General features: G+C 37.1%; 1 long non-coding RNA gene across 2 annotated transcripts; it reads left to right on the forward strand.

Annotated features, from left to right (window-relative positions):
• Positions 1-820: 820 nt before the first annotated feature.
• Positions 821-21,035, forward strand: LOC106036194 (uncharacterized). 2 transcript variants are annotated; one of them, XR_007165752.2, is made up of 5 exons: positions 821-875; positions 1,267-1,325; positions 13,572-13,655; positions 13,932-14,092; positions 19,348-21,035. It is a non-coding gene; the product is annotated as an uncharacterized lncRNA (long non-coding RNA). The 2 variants fall into 2 exon arrangements; XR_010831989.1 differs by lacking the exon at positions 19,348-21,035 and adding an exon at positions 15,006-15,066.
• The last annotated feature ends 869 nt before the right edge of the window (positions 21,036-21,904 follow it).

The following is a 21,904-nucleotide window of genomic DNA, read 5'->3' on the forward strand; positions in this document are numbered from 1 at the left end:
GCATGAGAATTTTTTTACCTTAAAAAAAAAGGTTTAACAAAACAGGTCTCACAAAGATAGACAGAACTGGGTTGTTTCAAGTTAAGCTTGGGAGAATATTTACATGGAAATATGTGTTTGCAGAAGTCAAATTCAGTAGCTCCTGGAGAGTGAAGTTTCATTATTTTTAACTTGTATGTACTTGCACTTTATGTTCTAACTTAGGTAGGCCTCAGGGAGGGGATAGTGTGTCTCTGTATATGAGAGTTAGACAGTTTTTAGCAGTCTGTCCTGCTGCCTGCAACATCCCTGTCTCAAGCTAGCCAACAACTAACTTCCAGCCTATAGGCAGGCGACTAAAATAAAGGAGAAAAACAGAGCTTGAAAACTACTCAGACTTCTGGATCTGTGTTTTTTTTTAACCTTGAAGGTTTAACTCTAACTTTATTTCTACAGTTAGGCACTTCTTATATTGTCAGATTTCACTTAATTACTTACAAAATACTTTTAATAAGTGGGAGAGGAAAGACTGTTTCCAGCACCTGATGCTGTAGTTCACAGGAGATTTGAGGCTCTCTCTAGCAACCACTGTATCAGGCTCTGGAAATGACATACAACTGGGCAATAGCAAGTTCAACTGAAGGCTTAGGTCACACTGCAAAAGAGCATGACTGGTTTCTAACTGATTTACAAATTGATTGATGAAATTGCAATGTCTGAAATTTCAAATATCCCTCTAACATTCCCTGATGTGTGTGTGTCCGTAGAAGGTGAATTCTTTCCCACCAAGCACATGCCTTCAGGCTCAGATTACAATTATAGGTTAATTTTAGTTTGTCATTTTTCTAGGGACACCTGACATAGTTCCAGTTAAAGTGAATCCTGGTGTGACAAAGGTAAGTACTGCAGATGCTGGAGGGAAGTGGAGAAGGGAGGAATTGGCTCCATAAAATGCAGCGTAGTTCACTGCTAGCACCAGGTAGCTGCAACAATATAATATTTCTCTACAATTACGAAGAAGATGCATCTCAACCAGCTCATGTCAAAGGAACATCAAAGTTTTCCACTTTCTTAGTTCTGAAGTCTTGCAGAGCTGTGTCTGCCAAATTATAGTAAATAAAAAAGACACTTGCACAACAGTAACCTCTTTTATATTGGACTGAGGATTTCTCTGCCTCCCCTTATTAAAAAAAAAAAAAGAAAGAAAAAAAGAAAAAAAAAAAGAAAACCCTCTCATGTTATTGTAGGAACTCTTGGAACACTCATACTTCTTTCTTTCATTTTTAGGTGTGATGGCAGATTAAATCCATGGCAGGAAACAGTGATAATGCCCACTGTAGAGCCATGTGAGTTACAACAGCTAAGTTTCCCATGTCGGTGCTTTTTCTTTCAATTATCTGAAAACACCCTGTTAATTTTTAATGTGATCGTACCCTCATTCTGTTACCAAAACTGCTACCTTCCCCCAACCCCTTTTTACTCAGAAATAGATTTCACTAAACCTGGCTGCTGTAAACTCATTATACGCTTCTATCATTTATTCTGTCCATTAGAGTAACCAGTGTTAGTGCTTTTCCCCCTACTTGAGCCTGTCAAGTACTGTTATTTATGCTCAATAGTATTAATATCTCTGGTTGTATTATGGTTGTGCACTCAAAATTGCTAATACAATCTAAACTTGGCAATAGTGACTGCATCAGCTATCAATAATCAAAAAGTCTCATGCAACTTGTAAGTATTAATAAGAGTCAATAATTACATAAATATAATTAACCTCTTCTGCTTGCTATAAAGAATCATCAGTAATTCCGATGGCTTTAAAAAGATCCCCTTTTTCAGAATCAGAGAGTGTGCCTATGTTATAAACAAGAGAATTAAAGATTTGACAGTATGATTGGAATGTTTCTTATTTTCAGTTACCCTTGGCAATGACTCTGCTATAACCTGACTATATTATCTGTTGTCTTTAGGTAGAAGAGGGCTTAAAAGTTGATTTTTCTTTCATTGCTTGATTTCTGTGGGCTAATTTCACCAACAAAAGGATATTCTGTTTTTCTGTAACAAGAAAACCTGTTAGGTAATTTGTGACCATAGAATTAGAGCAATACAGCTAAACTAATATATATGCAATGGCTTCATTATGCATAAGAGCAGGCACTCTTTACTTTGCAGCCCAAAACACACAAAGCACCCATTAGAATGAAGAGGCCTGTGATGTCTCTTCATGTGCAGAGTGTAAAGGTACATGAATGTCCTTGCTTGTTGGCATTTAATTTACCAGTTGCCTCTGTAGTGGAGCCTTGGCAGATTCAGCTTGAATCTGAAAGACAGGCTGTCATACTGAGAGTCTGCTGCCTACTGCTGAAATTGAGAGGCTTGGCAGATATGCAAACAGTAACTGGGTTTGAGTTGTTTTGATTACAAGTTAAACAGAAAGTCATTGGCAGGGCCAATATAAATCTGCTTAGTTTTTTTGGCAAAATCTGTAGAGGTATTTCTATAGATTCTGCAGAATTCTGTAGCACCTTGATTTCACATCAAAGAGCGTCCACCTCTGAACCCATTCTGCGGATAAATGTGTCAGAAACATGAGTGAACATGTTTAAGTTGCTGAGAGCTTCTGAATTCAGAAATATAAAGCACATTAACAACATGCTATACCACACCACCTTTGTACAGTTGTTAAATTCTGGAACCTGATGTTTGTTCCAAGCTCAGGTAGATTTTTGGAGTAGTAAAGTAAGGTGAGTTAAAAACTGTTGAAACAGGAAGGCAAAATGTTTTTTTAAATCAAAGTTCCAGGAGAAAAAAAAAAAACAGAAAAAAAAAAAAAACAGAAAAAAAAAAACACCACTGAACCAGGTCTTGCACTCAGTAATGTTGGCTGAAATGGAGATATTTTACCAATATTGTAAAATTGTATTGTTTTTTATTAATCAAGATTCACTGAAGTTGCTGCCTTCCTGAATGCAGTGTTTTCACAGTGATTTAGATTGGTACAATTTAGCCTGCAACTGGCTTTTTTTCTGCCTTTCTTCAGTAACTTGCCTGAAACACCTTATTTGTCCAAACACACAGAACTGATAAAATCCAAATGCTCATCCCAAATTTATTTCCTTACAGAGTTCATTTGTCTCCCTGCCTGATCTGCGACACTGAGTTGATAAAAGTAACCTAAACTGACACTGTATAAGCAAAAAAAAAGGAGTCTGTACACTTTAATTATATGTGCTTTTACAATGCAACCTCTGCTTGATTCCAACTTAGTGCTTTAAACACTAACACATCCTTTACTAAAATTGCCTTGCAATTTTAAGGCAAAACCATGTTAATTTTGGAGGGAGGGAAAAGAATACATATAATTGTCGCTCCTATTGTTTCTGTCTGGCTGGCTGTAGACAGATTTCTGCAAGGCTGGCTAGCAACAATACATTGATTTACAGAGGCAAGAATATCTCCACAATTGCAAGGCTAAGACACCTTTATTTGAAAACTGAGAATCTGCAAAATGTGGCAAAGTTCTTGGAAGGAACCCAAATGTATGGAATCTTTTTTTCATCTTTTTTTTTTTTTCTTCTCCACTTGTATCTGCTACTTTGCCTATTACAGCTTTCTAGGTGAAAAAAAAAAAAAAAGCCCTGAATTTGCACATCTTATTATATAGCTCAAGCTAAATTTTACAAGAAAATAATTTGGACAAGTTGGTTAGAATATAAGCAGTGCTATCTAAATGCTCTTTATCTCCAGATCTGGCAAACTGAAAAAAATCACATTATTTTCCTGAAAAAAGTAAGGGTTTGTTTTCTTTGAAAATTACTCCACTGATTTTCTCATGCTGAATGTCCCTTTCCTTTAAGCAAATGGAATAAAAGAGTTTATATGAATGGGACATATTGCACTTCTGGTAAAACAGATAACAACAGCATTTTAGGAATTTCATTTTCAGATCCAGGTTGAAAAGATACAGAAGCTTTTTGCTTCTTTTTGCCACCTTTCAGTGTTCTATATTCTTCTCTTGAAAAAAGTGAATTTAGGAACCTTTAAACATGCTCCTCCAATGCTGCAAGCCGATGCAAATTTTTAGAGAAAGCTTACAAATGTCAAATCTCTCTGAAAGTGATATACTTTATTACTGTTCTTTCTTATAATACAAACATTTCAGTGCAGCTCAGATCTTATTTTTCAAAATACACAGGATTTTGATATATGGACAACAGGAGAATATGTATTTTAGATATAATGCCATAAGTGCTTAAAAGTTATTTCTGAGCTGATTTAACATGGAAAATCTCCAGGTAGATTAATTTTATAGGCTGTTTTTATGGGTGTAACATTTCAAGATGAGAAAGCCGTGCTTCTGAAATTTAGTTTCGGCAGATTTCATTGGCACCTCCATTTCCATCTTTTATTACCTTAAAGTTGAAATTTAATCTCATTTTTTTTTCTGATTTTTACTTAATTTCTGACTGGAATGGCTGGAGCTGTATTTCTGCACTCAGGTTCTGTTGCCTCTATTGCTGTCTTGTTATTTACATCCCAAGGAAAAAAAATATATATATCATTACAATAGAGGTACTAAGATAACTGTGTTTAGAAATTACAAGATCTCTGATACTGAAGATTTTTACTGGGACAGGCAGCTAGAATGAGGTTAAGCAGATGTCCCCCAAAAGCCTCTTTCCAAACGGCTGCGTTAATTCACAATGGTAAGAGCAAGCTGCCCCTAAACCAGTTGCTTTATTGTGGTGAACACAGAGCCTGAAAGTGCAGCCCTTGCACAGGCAAAACTTCCAATTGAAACACGACTTTGTAAACACCTATTTCTAACATTGCCAACAGAGGCTGTGTTGCAGTAAAGGGGGAAAGTGGGCTCTCTAAAAGAAGCATGTTTAGTGATGTTTCTGTATGACTCTTAATGTGGATTCAACACACACTGCATTGGAGATGTGTGTAGCAAATGTCTATGCACAATAGCACGCATTTATGTATTATGTACTTTTCTGTATTTCTGCAACATACTCCAGAATGCATCGTAACTCCATATGAAAAGTGGCTTTTATGCATGTGTTAAGAATGCTTTATAATTCTCAATACCTCAGCCATTTGGTGGGTAGTTGCTGTTGTTATTTTTCTCTTTGTACCAAAGAGCTGGTATGTATTCTGGCCTGATGGCCTGCAAAATTACTAAAAAAGAGAGATATGTTTTTAGATTTCAGGAGTGCCAGTGATGGGAAAGAATAAGGAAGCATTTTAAATTCTGATGTGCGCAGGCTGTGTGTGTGTGCATATTTGGAAATTCACAAAATAACACTTTCAGGCTATGGTCTCAGTTTTTATAACTGAATTACATACCTTAAAAAATTGGTCTCACTAATATAAATGCTGAGAAACTCTCAACTATTGTGGTGCTTGTTGTAATAAAGAAATTCTCTGGGAGAGAATGACAGAGATACAAAACACTGAAGAATGATGATTTCCTCACTACCAATACGATTGCATAAATTAGGTGTACATAAGTTCCCAATGATTTATAGCACTTGAAACTTACAAAAAATGATTACATTTGATGTTTCCTTAGAAAATACAAAAAAGCTAATGCTTATTCACAGAGTGGTTAAAAGAATAAGGAGCTAAATTCAGATTTTAGCAGCTGTTTCTTCGAAAGATTTTTGTATACCATTTATATATTATCTGTAAATTTTCCTTGAAAATGTATTTAATTAGGTGAACTTGCATATATACTATTTGTTGATCTGAAAAAAAAAATCCTTTTAGTCTTTTTCCTCTTGCCTTCCTCACTGTTAGCCTATTAGTGGAAGTGGCATTTTATTGATTAGATATTTAATAACAATATTCTTCTATATTTGCACAACTATTTAACTGTTTGCATGGTAACTGGTGTAAAGGTGCCTAAGAATGGTACAAGTAAAATGGGAGAATGAAGAAATGTATTGGCTATGACAAGAAGAAGTAATTGCTTTTCCTCAAAAGATCAGATGTGGTATAGTTGTTTGAAAAACAATCTAAACAACATTTTGTTCACCATTGATTTTAAAAGCATTAAAATTAGTTTTTATGCAGCTATACTCATTAAGCTTTTATGTATACTGTGTAGGGTGAATAGTTAAAAAGCAATAAAGCATTCTGCAGTACAATATACGTTGCCAGTTGTCAGAAGAAATAAAATACATAGATTCAGAATGTTTCTTTCCTGAAGAATATTGTGATATTTGCCATGTTAATTACAATCCAAATAAAGCTATTTTATTTGTGTAGCCTTGTAGTTGTAAATGACTAATACAACTGTTATTGAAAGTGTTGTGTTTGGAGGTTGTGTGTTCATACAGATGAGAAACGAGCACCAGCCACATATATCCAGCAATTCTTGTGTTTTAAAATGAAATCTCATAGAAATTAGTATTCCAAAATCTTATTGTATTTTTTAACCTCAACGGGCAAAATGAAAGTGCCCTTTTGTACAGTACTCCCTTTAGTTTCTCATGTCAATATCTGCATTCATACAGAAACCAGTTCCTCTAATTTCACTGAAGTAGTTAACAGTTTACTTAAAAATAAAATCTGGAATACAACAGCAGACTAGTGGCAAAGGAAAGGAAACTTATTTTGTTATGAATCATAAGAGCATAACCTTTTATTTTGTATCTCAAAAATGAAGAGAGGAGTATGTGTACAGTACAATAACTTGCCATCAGAGAGAATAATGCATATAAAAATGAACTCCTGTTATTGCATTCAGGTGTGTTTGTGAATAAAAAATGGAATTTTGAAAAGTCAATTAAAATGCATTTTAAATTCTTTAACACCAGAATTCTTTAATGTGAAAAATTTGCTAGACAGTTTGTCAGTATTGCTGTAAGCACTGTGCTGTGATCATAACTACTTTCCTCCACCTATGACTGTTAGATGGCTCAGAAATGCATTACAGCTTCCTGTTCCAAAAGAGAATACTCTTGAAAACATGGAAGTACTTATAAAGTAAATAAGCTTTAATTAAATATCATTGTCTAGCATTAATCTTTATAGCTCTGTTCCCTATGGAAATAAAAGTGGATATTCAATTTGTTTTGATTATGCATGAATTTTAACAGCAGCTTTATTTGTATATTGCTCTGTTCTTCAAGACAGAGGCATATTTGTGTCGGCCATAAGCCATTAAGAAGAAGGTTCCTCATTAATGTGAACTAAGAGTGACTCATTTTTATTGTATGTAAGTAGATTGACATTTAGAAAAATTAAATATTATATTTAAGAATAAACAATTCATGTGTTGCTGGTATAACTTTGCCTTTCAGTCTGAAATCCCAGTTATTTTCAGAGTTAACTACAAAGTGAAATATAGAGTTTCTACTGTTAAATAGGCATCATTTTTGGCACCTTCTAGTTTCAAGGATCTTTGATTCCACAAGTCAAGGTAGACTCTTATCCTACAACAGAGTCTGCATAGTGGATCTGCCTGTCCATGAAGAAGAAGGATCAGAGCACATACTTAAATCCTATTTTAATAATGTCTTGTAAACTAACTCCAGTCAACAAAGCATCTTCACCCTGATGAAATTTTGATCAGTTTTACCATCTTCACATAAGAAAATTTCATGACAACCAGGTCAGGAAAGTCCACTGAAATCTAGCTGAGTGCTAGGGCACAGTGACATGGTGCATCACACTTCACCAAACTCTTACAGCTCTCATCAACAGAACCTCTGCTTTTGGCAAAGGGAAGTTAATTCATTTTTTGGCAAAAAATGAATTAGATCAGTACTCTGGTGCTGATCTAATGGTGCCCTCTGTACTAATTATTGTTCAGGGGAAAAAAAGGAGGAGAAAGGTGGTCTTTCCAGCCAGCCCAGTGTTGAAGAACAGTTCGTGCTCTGTCTTCTAGTGGTTTATGGTCTTCCACTAGTAAGCAAGACAGTTTTAATGGTGAACCAGGAGATAGGCCATAATGTCTAAAATAATGAAGTTCTGTGTCATGGCACAGTTTGAGGATGCTTGTCCTCAGCGCAGTAAACTATTTTTTTGTTTGTTTTTTTTTTTTTGGTAGCTGTGCTGTAAGACACACTTTGCCACTACACTATTGCTGTGCAGAAGATGTCAGAGAGTGTTTAAATAATGTGTAATGGCGTGTTGCTCTTTCATCACCTTGGGAAGTGGATGTTCCCTGTGACAGTCATTATGTGCTCAATGCTGAAGCTTAGAAAACAGTTTTAATTCTGTCTGTTGTGCCCACACAGTTAGGCCAGTGCATACATTCAGCACAGAAGAATTATCCTAATATATAAAATGAGATTTAATGCTGAAGCCTGAACAAGCTGCACCAGCACAGACCCTGGGAAACATCTGTGGCAGCAGCAGAGCTGAGGGTAGCTCCGTCTGGGTGGAGAATAGACCCAGGAGAGGAGTTCTCTGCACCAGGGCAGAGATCCCAACAATTCCTCTTGCAGTCTGTTTTCTTACTCAGCAAACTATGTGGATGGAGAGGAACAAACAAGAAAAGTGAAACATCAGATAAAAGGAAGGATATAGCAGAAAAGGGAAGAAGCATTCTTCTCATTCTTTCACACATAATTTCACATATAATAGGGGCTGCAAGACAGAATATTTTGGATGGCCATCAGACCATGTATGATCAGGATCCCAGACTTCCTGCAGAGTCAACAGAAAGGGATGGGTTCTTAATATTGGTGTTTTGAATTATACTTCAGAAGCTTCTCTGATTACATAGGAATCCTTGACATCTATGTTAGGTGCCTGAAGTTGGACAACAGAGGAAATAGTGTCGTACATGGTTGGTATTCAGAGATTACGTTTGCTGGGTAACCTCTCCTTTTCATTTAATGGAAGGTGGACAGCTCATGCTGGGATTTTGGCTACCTGGTGACTACGTTGGCAGTGTCACAGCTGCAGGCCACAGGTGTGCTTTTCTCTCCACAGGAGTCCAACAGATGTGGTTGAATAATATACTGTTAAAACTGTACATCTGTTTTATAGCTTTAGTCTTTAGCTATTGATTTTTGCAGTATATATATATTTTTTTCTGCTGGATGAAGATTCCCCTAGTATTAAGTTCCTATTATGTCTAGAGACATCTCTAAACTATAATCAAATTATCCCTTGCATTTCTTTAAATAAATTGAGTTCTTTATGCCTTTCACTCTAAGGCCTGTTCTCCAATCCGTTAGTTGCTCCAAAGTCTTTCCTGCTCCAAAGTCTTTCCAACATTTCTAGAACAGATCCCACTGCTATTAAAGATACATATAACTTTTCTACTTCTGTTCTGTATTCCCTTGTTTATCCATCTAAGGACCCAGTTAGTCCTTTTAGCTACAGTGTCACACATTAAGCTCATGAGCAGTACATGAAAGGGATTAATGGATCTAGGAGTCAATTTTTAAAAGTTTACACCAGAGTGAATGCTATTATAAGAGCCTTTAATGAGAATGAATCTGTGCAAATATCACTGTCGGCACCTCTTCAGCATTTGTTTTACAGTAGAGGTGGTTGCACATTAAATGTCTTTTGGCAAGGGACTTAAGGATTCCACTGGGAGCAATATAGCATCTAACTTTTGGTACTCTATGCCTTGAGAGATCATATTGTTTTCTACTTGAGTAAGTCCATCAAAACCTGCCCTTGCTCTGAAAATGCATATTTTTGTTAACACTCATTTTCAATCTTTCTAAACTTGCCAGTAAAATATATTTCAATGGGTTGGTTCAATGTGGTATGGACACAGAAAAGAGGATAGTTAACAGTAATGGGAAAAAAAGGATACAAACAGAAGCTGAAAGTTGAACTGAAAATGTTCTGAGTTGGAATTAAAAATGTTGATTATTTGCCATAATTTTGTCTCTAAATTATAATCAAGTGTTTCTGTTAGAGTTGCTACTTCCCAGTGTAAGTGAAACTCTGTGAGGAATAGTGATAACTTAGTAAAAGTATATGGATTAGGGGGTGAAAGAAATGCAGACATGAGGTTGTGGTGAGAGGAAATGGTGAAAGGCCATAATAACATAGCAGGAAATAGCAGAACATGTGGCAAACATTCTGAGGACTGCATGCATTTTACGTGTCAAATTACCTCCAAAGAGGTTCCTTGGAATTTAAAGGATAGTAGAGTAAGAAAGTATACTGCAAAGCTCACAGGACCTAATTATGTGGGACAGATTAGTCTGCAAGACCTTCATAATTTGTCTAAAGATGTGGGTGTAGGAGTAAGTTAATGAGCAGGTTATTGTGAGTGACTGTCTGAAATTCCAGTTGTGCCACATGTAAAAGAGCTTATGTTCAATAAACAGAAAACTGCTGGAGGTTTTAATGCATACCTGAAACAGCATAGTGACATAAGGGAGATAAGGACAAGGGGAAAGAGTTTGCAGCGCTTCACTTGAGCAATATAGACTCAAATGTCTCTGAAGACTGGTATCAAGCATTATAGAGCTATAGTTTAACAAATTATAATGAGCAAATTCTACATCATGATAATCAAACAGCTTTTCCTTGTCAAATGTGGCTCATCTACTACTTTGAAATACCTCAAGGTATTTAAAACACCAGCAGCAGAGCTAAGGTCTTAGAACAGTTAAAACAGAAACAGTATCTGCAATGATAGCCTTCAGTTGGAATTCAGTTGGTGGTAAAAGTAGATGATAAGCAAATGTAGTGGCCTGTCTTGTGTGAGAAATTTCAGATGAGTGGGAATAAAGGTGTCTGTGAGATGTCACTAAACTTAGCAAGGGCCCTCACAACCCTGTTTGTCTTCTTGCTGTCAAGAAATGTGGAAGAGTGGTTAAAATTGTAACATGGAGGTAGGAATTATGTTCAACTGCCCTTCTGTTTATTTCATGAAAGAACAGAAAAAAGAGCTTTGGGGTGGTGGTTACTTCACCGAGCCAGAGTAAAAGGTCTGCAGCCACTGTGCAGACCCTGGGGTGGACACAATGCACCACGCTGCTTGAATCCCAATATTATACCTTCTGTTTTACGAAATAATTGTGAAACTGGTGAAGTGTGTTGTATGCACTCTTTGCTGTCCTTTAATGGTTGGTCCATGTGGACAGTGGCAGACTACCACTATATTAATTTCTCAGCTAGTTGAAGTAGCAGAACTTTGTGTAACGATCCCAATAACACTGAGAAGGCATGCTGGGGATCAGGGTACTTTAGTTTTTTCAGTGTTCATGTAGTTCAAACTAGCTTAAAGCTGGCATTGTTCTGGTTTTGTCATTTAAGCATGACAGGGTATAGCATTGCAAGGGAATACCAAAAATATATCTTATTGTGCTATATATACTTAAATGGGTGAGAAAAGCAGCAAAATGACAGAGAACAGTTGTCAAAAAATTAAAATTAAGATATCTTTATAATATATTGCTGAGGATCTGGAAAGCTAGGTGATATACTAGGAAATCTGATTCCTACCTAAAGCTGAAAAAGTGTAAATAGCAAACTTTGAATCATTAGACCATAGATCAGTAATCAAACCAGCCTTCTGCATTGAGCATTTAGTGTGTTTGAAGTTCTGTTTAATTGTAGAGACAGTGAAAGATAGCTGAAAATCTGTTCTCATTGTAGCTGTCTGTTTCTTGTTTTCCACTACCTGTTTTTACTGGTTCCTTTAGTTTATGCATCCGGAGATGAGACTGAAAGGTCCTTCAGCAGCTCCAAGAAAATTTTGTTTTATTGGTCAAGGTGTCTAGCCAAATGATCCTAAGACATAAATAGTCTGTAATTCAGCCTGATAAACTGCTGCATCGCCAGAAAAGTTCATGTGGCGTACACTTTGAAGAAAAAATTCCAAAAAATACAGGGACTAATCCCTAGCATTAATCCCTGTCTGATGGGATGCATGGTAGTGAACACAGTCCTTTTTACAATTAAAACAATTTCCTCTTGAACAACAAATTATAGGTTTGTGTGCATCATTGTTGTCCAAAGAAGAGGATATATCTTGAGAGGTAGACTGTAGTAATTTTTTTTCCTTTAATTTTTATTTGTTTTAAATATACAGTCAGTCATAATCACCTTAGAAATGATTTGCACTGTGCGCAACAATGTTCTACTGGTTCAGAAAAATGAGAACAAAATGTTCTTTGTTCAGATAAACAAAGTGTTAATCCTTGTTCTAGATATTGATCATCCTTAGTAATTGCACTTCATTCCATTGCCATAGACTGTCAGTTGGGGAGGCATCATTTTTATGCTTTTTATGTGATTTTTAAAATAATGTTTATAGGGAGTGTACTTGCACTCAAAATGTGAATATGAGTTTTACCGGTGCTCTTAAACAACTTCCAGTGTCAGTGTAACTGCACACTGTGTGCCTGTAGTTACAGGTGTTAGCCTTTCTGTTGTGAAACCTTCTATTGAAGAGAGATTTGGGTTAAGGTAGACAGCAAGTATTTTTTGCATTGTTGTTCTATGTCCAAAATTCTAAAATGTGTCTATAATATTTGGACATTTTTATCATATGAGAACACACATATATATACCAAGTTGCTTACTTTCTCTTTCATTTCTTTGAGTGGCTTTAGATTAGGTGACAATCTAGAGACATATTACTTGTTTGATTTATTTTTTTTTTTAATGTTAAAATCAAACATACAAGTTGTATGGGATATAAAAAGATATTTAAAAATGCCTTTGATGAATTTATGAAGCTCTACACAGCAGGATTTCCAATAAGTCTGAGAGCAGTATGAATGTGTACCAACCCACATACACAGAGGCAATTGCACAAAAAAGTTAGTATATAGACATGGAAGCTGGTTTTATGAGTGAATATTGAAAATGATGCTCTCTTGTGTAGAGAGCACTAGTGCGTGTGAAACCCTATGTGCTTTTTACATAATATGCCTCTCTAGTTAACATATAACATAAAGTGTCACAGATCTTTTAGAGCTTGATTCACTATGAAAGAAACACAGCCATCTGTAGTGTGAAAGTTTATGACTCAATTGTCCACACCTTACAAAGTGATTCAGCAAAGACATATCTGGGCCGTGGAAACTTTTTCTTCCCTTATTCCATTAGTTCTTACTTTGAAAGAATAAAAAGATCTTTGAGATGTAGTATGCATTTTAACTCTTGCAGAGTGGGACTGTGTGTAGATTTAAGCATGTGCTTTTAATTATTATTATCATTTTTACTTCACAAGGCCATTTCCTGCTTCTGAGTCATATTTTGAATTTTCAAAGGTGGATTAATAAAACCTGAAAAATGGCAAGTCATTTTCAAAGTGATGGGCGTATGGATAGATTAGATTAGACAGAAATCTGGACAGACCGTTGGAGAAATGTTGTTAGACAAAATGGGACTTCTGCAATTACTTCTAGTCCAGTTGTGACCCATTTTGCAGAGGTTACACAGTGCTATTTTTCAGCCCTCTTTTTCTTACAAATGCAAAAGCACTATGTAGAGCTTCAGTTGTTATCCCATTCTCATCTTCTCATACAAACTATGAGCTAGTGTTCAAAATCCTTAATCTTTTGGAGTTTGATATTATGGGTAACATTCTTTTTCTTTCTTTCTCTATCTCTGTGTAAATAAAATGCATAACTTCCTTTTGATTACAGGCAAACCTTATTCAGCCTTGCTTGATATTCATTGCAGTCAAACAGCACTCATGTGGATAGGTCCCAGAGACCAGCTGATACACGGTAACTACAAGAACATCTCAATTTGCCCTCTTTATTTAGTATTCTTGCTAAGCCTGGCTGCGTGGTGTCTTCTTTTAGAACTCCTTGCATGTTTCCCTTCTTCCTATTTCTTCCTTGATTTGGGTGGATCCACACCTGACATTGTGAGCATCTGAGCTTCATTAACTTTAAGTCCCACTTCAAGTCTTACTGAGTTCTAACACTTCCTGACAGATTGGGGCAACCTTGTTAGATACCCTCTGGAGAACTGGTAAATCTTTTTGCCCTTCATGATAGCTGCCAAGTGGAAGGAGCTGAATGCACATCTAGCTTCACTTTGGAAATCACCTTGCTTCAGAAACATGCTACTTCTCTCATTTGATATGAAGACTTTGCCAAAATCCAACAGTTTCAGATGAGCCAATTTTCTGAGACAGAAGAGCAAGAAAAAGTCAAAGGTATCCCTCTTTTTTATTTTTTTTTGCCTTTCTTTCTTTATTTCTTTTATTTTTTTTTTCTTTTCTTTTCTTTTTTTTTTTTTTTTAATCTTTGCATTCTGCTCATGGAAAGATCTTGCCAACATGTCTGCTGCTTCTCCATCTCTCACCCATCAGATTTCTTAAAATAGCTAAGAACATAGAGTTTCTAAGCCCAAAAAACACACTTACTGGGAAAAAAAGGTCTGTATGAAGTTATAAAAATATATATTTATACTGTAAGCCCTGCAGCCTGGCTTCCTGCCTACGTTTGGGCATCTGTGCTGTCTCTGGATACCTCAACTGACACACACATGCCAGATCCAAAGAGGAAGAAATAAAGGGCACTGCTGGTTTAATGCGGAAGTCATGAACACAGCACAGTATCTTTGAGAGGTGGGTTTTGCCACCACTAAAGCCTGTTCATTATCACAGGCCTCGGGAGGGTAGGGATCTGTCTTTACCATTTGAAATTAAAACTTCTGTCATAATATATGCTGTCACTTCAAGCAAATTTCATTCATTCCTTTCATTCTCTCACTACAAATAATCTGGAATGTTTTGAGGTGAGTGCATCTTCAAGTGCTAATCCCAAAAAAGACATGCAGGGCATGGCAAAAGACAGAAGATTTGATGAGTTAACTTACCACTTAAGTTAAGGGACCTAGAACTAGTACTAAATTCATGGAAATAAAAAAGGAAAAAATCAGATTGGAAGGAAGAATGCTGGCATACAAATGAGGAAGAAAGAAAGGGAAGAGAAATTCTTGATATATGTAATAAGCTTCAGAAAAGCATATGGAAGACTGAAGGAAGAGTAGCTGAATTCAGGATCCACGATGCATGTTATTTAATTTCTCTGAACTTCTGTCTTCTCCCTTTGAAATTACCATAGACTTCACAATGGATTTTATTTACGGTCAGCAGAGATGAACATTCAGCAACAAGCAAAGGGTAATTGTTCCCAGATCGAGTATGACTAACCTTCTTGATCCCCCTAACAGACAGTCCTGAACCCCCCCACCCCCCCCCCCAGCAGCAAATGACACTGTGCCTAAGACTTCTAACAGTCCTGCTTGCACTTGGTCCGTCCCTTACTACCTGGGAACACGTGATGACCAAGGCTTTCAGACTTCAAAGGGTTTCTGCATCACAGGACTGCAAAACCATAAAGACAATCAGCTCCAGAGATATTTTTATCCTCTCTGCAGGATTCAAGGATATGCAGAGAAGTTAACAGATTTATGATACTGAGTTAGGAACCAGTTCTGCACTGGCTGAAGAGATTGTTGAACTTGTACAACACAGAGGGTATGGGCTAGGTGGGTTGTGCCATCTGCTTAGAAAGAAAAGGCAAGGGAGAGTTTTAACAGCTGTTTGTTGAGTCAGATACTCATCCCTGATTGTTTGTGCCACAGTGGCAGATTACTGCCAAAGAAATGCATCCCCTGTTGCTTAATAGACCTGACCTGGATGTTATAAAGATACACCTGCTGGAAACAAGCCTTATGATGTACTGCTCATAAAATACCAGTGATTCTGCTAGAGAAATGTCCTGAAATCAGCATGTTGAGTTCATCCTTGTGTCTCTTTGTAGCTAGTAGCAATATAGCAGGAGGCAGCAGGGATACATCCCAGTTAATTCTACAAGGTGATTAGGGCCTGAGCACGATGTTGCATGTTATATTCAGGTTTTCCCTGAGTATGCTCAGTTTTGTTGGGTATGACATACTGCATGTGAGTCACTCATATTCTGCATGAGTCATATGTTGAAGTGTGAAAGCAATGCTGTGTCTCTGTCGTTGTTACTTGCTGCTCAGCTGCTGCCATACCACATAGCTCAAGCCAATTGAGCTCACCTTCCCAGTTTGAGTCAATTTTCATCTGCTGCCTGAGCCCTCTAAACATGATCCAAGGTGTTGCCTGACATAGGTAAAGTGAACACCACATGTGTTTGGATTTAGGCTCTGAGTCTCTGGTTTAGAACCTCCAGGTCTTCTGAAGGGAGCATAAAGTGTCCAGAAAGCCTGTAGGCATCTCTGAAAATTATTTTGAAATAGAAAAGATTTTAAAGAGTCTTATATAGTACACACATTGGTAGAATTAGGTAGCTGAAGTATGTTTCTCTTCCTCATAAACCCAACATTATAAGACTACACACTGTTGTGTGTGCTTGGGGAATTTCTTGAAGAACAGATGAACCAAGTGTGGCTCACACCTTCAAAGTCTGAGAAACTCTGATGCAACCATACCCTGGAGGTCATTACTCACACATGAAACACCCACTGAGGACTAACTGAGGTGTTTTTATTTCACTGATAAGGAAATAGACCTTTAGTTTATAAGTGAGTGGCAACAAGTTGCAGGGTTGATTTTGGCTGCAGCCATCAAGCTATTCCATTCTGTGGCTGTGGCCACTACATAAGAGCCTTTGGTCATCTGTGACATAGAAATTTGATTCCCATTTGGTGGCAATTAATGCTTCCGGTTTAAATCTGTTTAACAAAGAATACAAAGCAGAGTACAGTTATATTATACCTGTCATTTGTAAGTGTCCAGTGATCTTCCAACATTGAGTGATTCATGGAGCTGAAAGAAATGATTTGCCTAAAAAATTATTAGTGCTCATTCTGCCTGCAGAACCCCTAAATTCCCATTACACATGTCAGCATATTATGACTGGGAGCTGTCAAATTCTAATGACTAAAATTTCATTTTTTCTGTCTTTTCATGCTGTGTTTGAGAACTATAGGTTGGAAATAATTCCCTAGCTAAATTTGTTCTTCAAATGGTAAACTCGATTGTTTTCTCTCTCTCTCCTCTCTTTTTCTCTCTTTCTTTCTAAATTTGTGTTTATATTAATGCCCTTCTCTTTCCTTATGTTTCTCTGAGAAAAAAAAAATGATTTTCTTCCCAGAACCACTGTCCATTTTAAAGAACATAATCTGAGCTGACAGCAGACAGATTTGATGCAAAAATATTTTTTAACCCACTGATTTGATCAAAACATGGATTATTTAAAAGAAGGAGGAAGAATAGGCAAGGTTAGTAGGAAACAAAATGCACAAAAATTTCTTACCATTTCATGTGGTTAAATAACCTTGACACTGGAAAATATTTTGCCATCCTCCTCGAAACAGGAATTTGTTGACATAATGTTCAATAATAGAGGTAGAGGACTAATGTTAACATACTGCAAATACTGCACCAAATAGTATCTATTGATCCACCTGTTATTATGCTTGTTACTGAAATGCTGTATGTAAAGCAAAGGAAACCAGTTTCCAATTTAAGTCATTAATAGATTGGTTTTGAAATTTATGTTACACATGTCCAACAAATCAAGAATAAAAGCATGTGAAAGGCTGTGTAGTCTGTATTGAATTACTCATTCTTTCCACAGTAAAAGCCTTTAGCTAGAGATTGACCAAAGAATTTTAAATATCTCATTATATATATGTCATTGTTCAAAGTGTCCCTAAATGGGATTAAACAATAGTCACTCAAGAGTTTCCTGCAATGTCTCTTTCCCCCTCACACCCCTTCCCCTCCTCACCTTGACTTAAATTAAGGCTAATGATATGTTTTCAGTGTAAGGTAAAAGAAGGATTTTCCTTGAATGACTTTCCAACATTTTCAAATCTAATTCATTATAAGTACTTCTATCAAATGATTACTTATTTCATCTCATTGTCTTAGAGGATTTAACTCTAAAACACACGTTTCGTATGGACTTAATGACCATTTTATAAACTGAAACCAACTGAGGCAGCATTCGCCTACAAATTTCTGTTTGTGCTCAGAATTAAAAATAATGTTAGGACTATTTTTCAAAGAATCACAGATTATTTTAACTACTGTTTTTCCCCTGGTTTGTACTCTTTTGTCTTGGATTGTTCAATAGAAGGTAGGAGGCAGCCTCATAGGGTGCAGGGAAGAGGGAGGAAAGGGGACAGCAGAAGGAACAGTGAAGAGAGAGGCTATTTCTGGATAAATTTTAATTTTTTTTTGAATACCAATTATAATGACACTCCCCTTTTTTTAAAAAAAGCCTGTCACACAAAACATTCCCCTTTCCTAAGCCTATGTAAAAAGTATTTCCTCAACCTTAGGCATACTAACACTAAATATCTTTATAAGGAGGGAAGGAGCAAATAGTTTTGGTTTCTCACCAAAAAAAAAAAAAGTCGGGATAATTAAGGTAGCGAACATATTGCGCTGCTATATTGGTTCAGTCACCTGATCTGTCTCTCCGATCACTATTTGCACGATATACATGGTTTTGACGGGCTTGTGATAGACTGCTGTCTGAAATTCTTTAATCTGGGTCTCCTGTTTGGCAGTGCAGCAGACTTTGCTATTTTGGGTTTTTGAAACGGAGCCATGCTCTGGGAGGATAAGAGATAGCTGTGACTCTGTACTGACTCATCATTATGAAGGAAAGCCAGGTAAACTTAAAACTGACAATGGTCCTGTTTGTGCTGGCACTTGTGCAGATGTGAAGCAGAAGTAATCCCACTGAAATCTCCGGTGTTACTCCTGCGTGCAAGCCTGGACTGATCTGAGAATCAGGCCCAAATATTTTCTGTATAAGGATAGTGTAAGAAAAAAAAAAAAAAACACAAACATTTAAGCCTGCAGGAGGTATTTGGTGAAATATGACCTTTCTGAGGTTTTGTTTCATGAGGGGAAACTGCTGAACTCTGAGGACAGTGTATTGTATAAAGGAATGGCTGCAAGGCAGGAAGGTTGACACTGCTGAGTCTGCCTTTGGCATGTGTAAATTGAGACAAGTTCATTAGTCACTTAATCACAACTCAAACTTTCCTATGATAAGAGGAAAAACTCCTTTGCTCTCTACAAATAAATAAATAATTATTCTGATTTTGTGTGAGGAATAAGAATTCAAGGAACAATTCAAATACACAATACAATTATTTAATCTATGCAAATCTATCTTTGCATTCCAACTTTGAGACAAGGTTGAAGGTGGATTTCTTCTTAGGTGCTGGGTATACAGGTTACATATAACTCTCCACAGCTCAGACAGGACTGAAGGATAGTCACAGCAGGAGCAGGTGGAGTGCAAAAAAGAGGAGTAGGCAGTGGGTGGAAAGCAGGTCAGAAGGCCCTTGACTCCAGGGCCACGTTAGCTCGGTCTGGAGATGTTTCCTGAAAACTTTTTTTCCTATGTGACTTAAGAATGAAAACTGACTATCTGTTTTTTCTATGCATAGGTTTGAAGAGGAATATTACTGAAGGTAATAACATTTTGGAGGTGGGTGCTGCCAGATCCCTGTTGCTTTCATATGCAGTGACTCATCAGGTCTTTCCTCTGTACCAAGCATGTTTTTTATTTTTTTCATCCAGAGCATTACAAGTGTTTAAAAACCTTAACTTAGCTACGATTTCTTTTTAGAAGAGGAAAAGCTAAAAATAGCAAGTGGAGTCTGCAAAGTTTATATGAACATTCTATCAACAAGAGAGATCTCTAAATCAGTCTGTACATGAAAAACGAAATGAATTCTGTTTTCCTGTGGAGTTTGTGGTTATCTCCTGGATTTGTGCACTAGTATGTAAAGAACCCCACTTCTCTTGAGGGGCAGAACACAACTGACTTCCATGGGGCAGAGCCTTTTCTTCAGCATTTACGCTGGCTGAGGACCTAGCTCTGATGTTCAGCAGAGAGTGCAGTTATTTGAACATTGTGTTGATGGCAAAATCAATTTAAGGAGTTCCGTATTCCTGTACTGTAATTTGCTGCATTCTAGGCTGAACAACACCAACCCTTCGTGGAGCTGCACTGTGAACTGACTCTTTGGCATAGACTGTCTTTAATCCACATTTGTTACCAAAGCAAAGAGCATAGCATCAAGGACTGCTTCTTGCTCACATCAGAGAAGCCTGTAAGCAGTCAAAGTAAGCTTTTATTTTCTCTCTCTCTTAAACAGAAAAACAGAAAATTTGTTGCGGGGTTTTTCTGACTGTTGTTATCAAACAGGCATGAAAAACTTTCAGAGGTTGTTGCTATAAGGCTGGGTTGTGATAGTCTCACTCATTCAATAATCCTTTGCTCCTATAGACTCCATGGGATTTCCCTGGCAAGTTATAAATAAAGGTATTAGATTCCAAACCAGTTTAGCCAGATTGTTGTCAAAACAAAAACAATGGGGAAAAAAAAAACCAACAACAAAAAACACAGATTTTTACCATATATCCCCTGAATCAACTGTGAATAAAACTGCTGAGTTTGTTTTGTAGGAAACACAATTTGCTAGTTGTGAATGTGCAGGGCAACTCCCTTGCATTTCTGAAAGTGCCTGCAAAAAAGGAAAGATTCACAGAGTTTGCGATGAATGTTTCTCAAAATTTGCATGAGAGTGTGTAATTTGCCTCTTGTTAATCGTTATTTTCCTTCTTAAAATATTTCAGTCGAGTAACGGCAATGATAGTGTGACGTGGATTAGCTTTACATATTTGTTTACATTTAGTATTTATATTGCAGTCAAGCGTAGCAGCTCTCTTCAGGGACTGATGTCTATTCACTGCCTCCAGAGCAAATTGCTGAGTGCTTTTGTCCAGATCTGATTCTTGTAGTAGAGCTACTCTCACACTTGGAGGTCTCTGCTGGGTGGGATCAAAGATGACCAGCACCTTGCAGCCCAGGTCTGGGACTCCCTACCTCAAGACTTTGTAGGAGCTGGTCTTCAAAGGCTGCAGTCCAGCAAAGACTTAAGTCTGCTTCACTGTATGTGCTCTGAATAACTAAGTTCAAGCTAATCTTTTCAGGATTAAGATCCCAAAATTTAAGTAACTAACTCAGACAGAATGAATGGCAAATAATCTATGTAACCAGACTGTGAACAATCCAAAGGCTGAAAGCTCTTGGTCCTAGCCTGTGAATGAAGTAACCAACACAGAAGAAGGCTAACTTCGGTTCACAAAGAAAGATTTACTAAATAGAAACAAAACAGGGGAGGGAGAGGATGGGGTGGTGATGAGGGTGAGGAGAAACAAATTCTTAGTGAATAGTTTCATTTGCTCACATATTTCTTTGCTGCCAGGGCTTAATTTAACTGCAGGGTATTCAGAGTTACAGAGAGGCAGTGCTACTAAGAAAATGTGCACATGTGAGCTTTAAGAGCAGCAAGTGAATCTGTGAAGAAATCATAGCCCTAATGCAAAATTTATAGGAGCTTATTTCCAAGTAGATAATAGTGTACAAATTCCTCAGGACCAAAGATGAGTTAAAGGAAGATGTCATGCAAGAGGACACTGTAGAAAACAACCCATCAGCTGCTACCCCACGTGACAGACCCAGAGGCAGCTCCAGAGCCATTAACACAACTGCCTGGGGACTTTGACAAGGAAAAAGATTCTGACACTGGAATAATATCTGCCAGCACTTGGCATCTGTGTCCCGTGACGACCAACCATCCTCCATGGGTACCGACTCCACTGCTGGAAAAAGGAGAGCAGCAGTGGAGAATTATCTTTTCTCATATGAACGGATAATTTTCACAGTAATTTAGAATCAGGTCCTGGAAACACAAAGCATTTTGGCAATACGTATTCACAATTTGTATTTACCAGAAAAAGAAATAACAAAAATGTGTATTTGAAAAATATTCTGGGAGCATTTGACTTTATAACATGGTGGGTAATAAAAATCATTGATATGGTATTTTTGCAGTTCCCAAGTTTCACAGAGCCTTTCAGATTGGCTGGTACAAATGGCTGAAGTTTGGATGCTGCCCAGTACTCTGAAAGGCTTTTCGTATGGAGGTCACCCCA

This window comes from Anser cygnoides, chromosome 5 (assembly GCF_040182565.1).
Source record: "Anser cygnoides isolate HZ-2024a breed goose chromosome 5, Taihu_goose_T2T_genome, whole genome shotgun sequence".
Classification (NCBI taxonomy): Eukaryota; Metazoa; Chordata; class Aves; order Anseriformes; family Anatidae; genus Anser; species Anser cygnoides.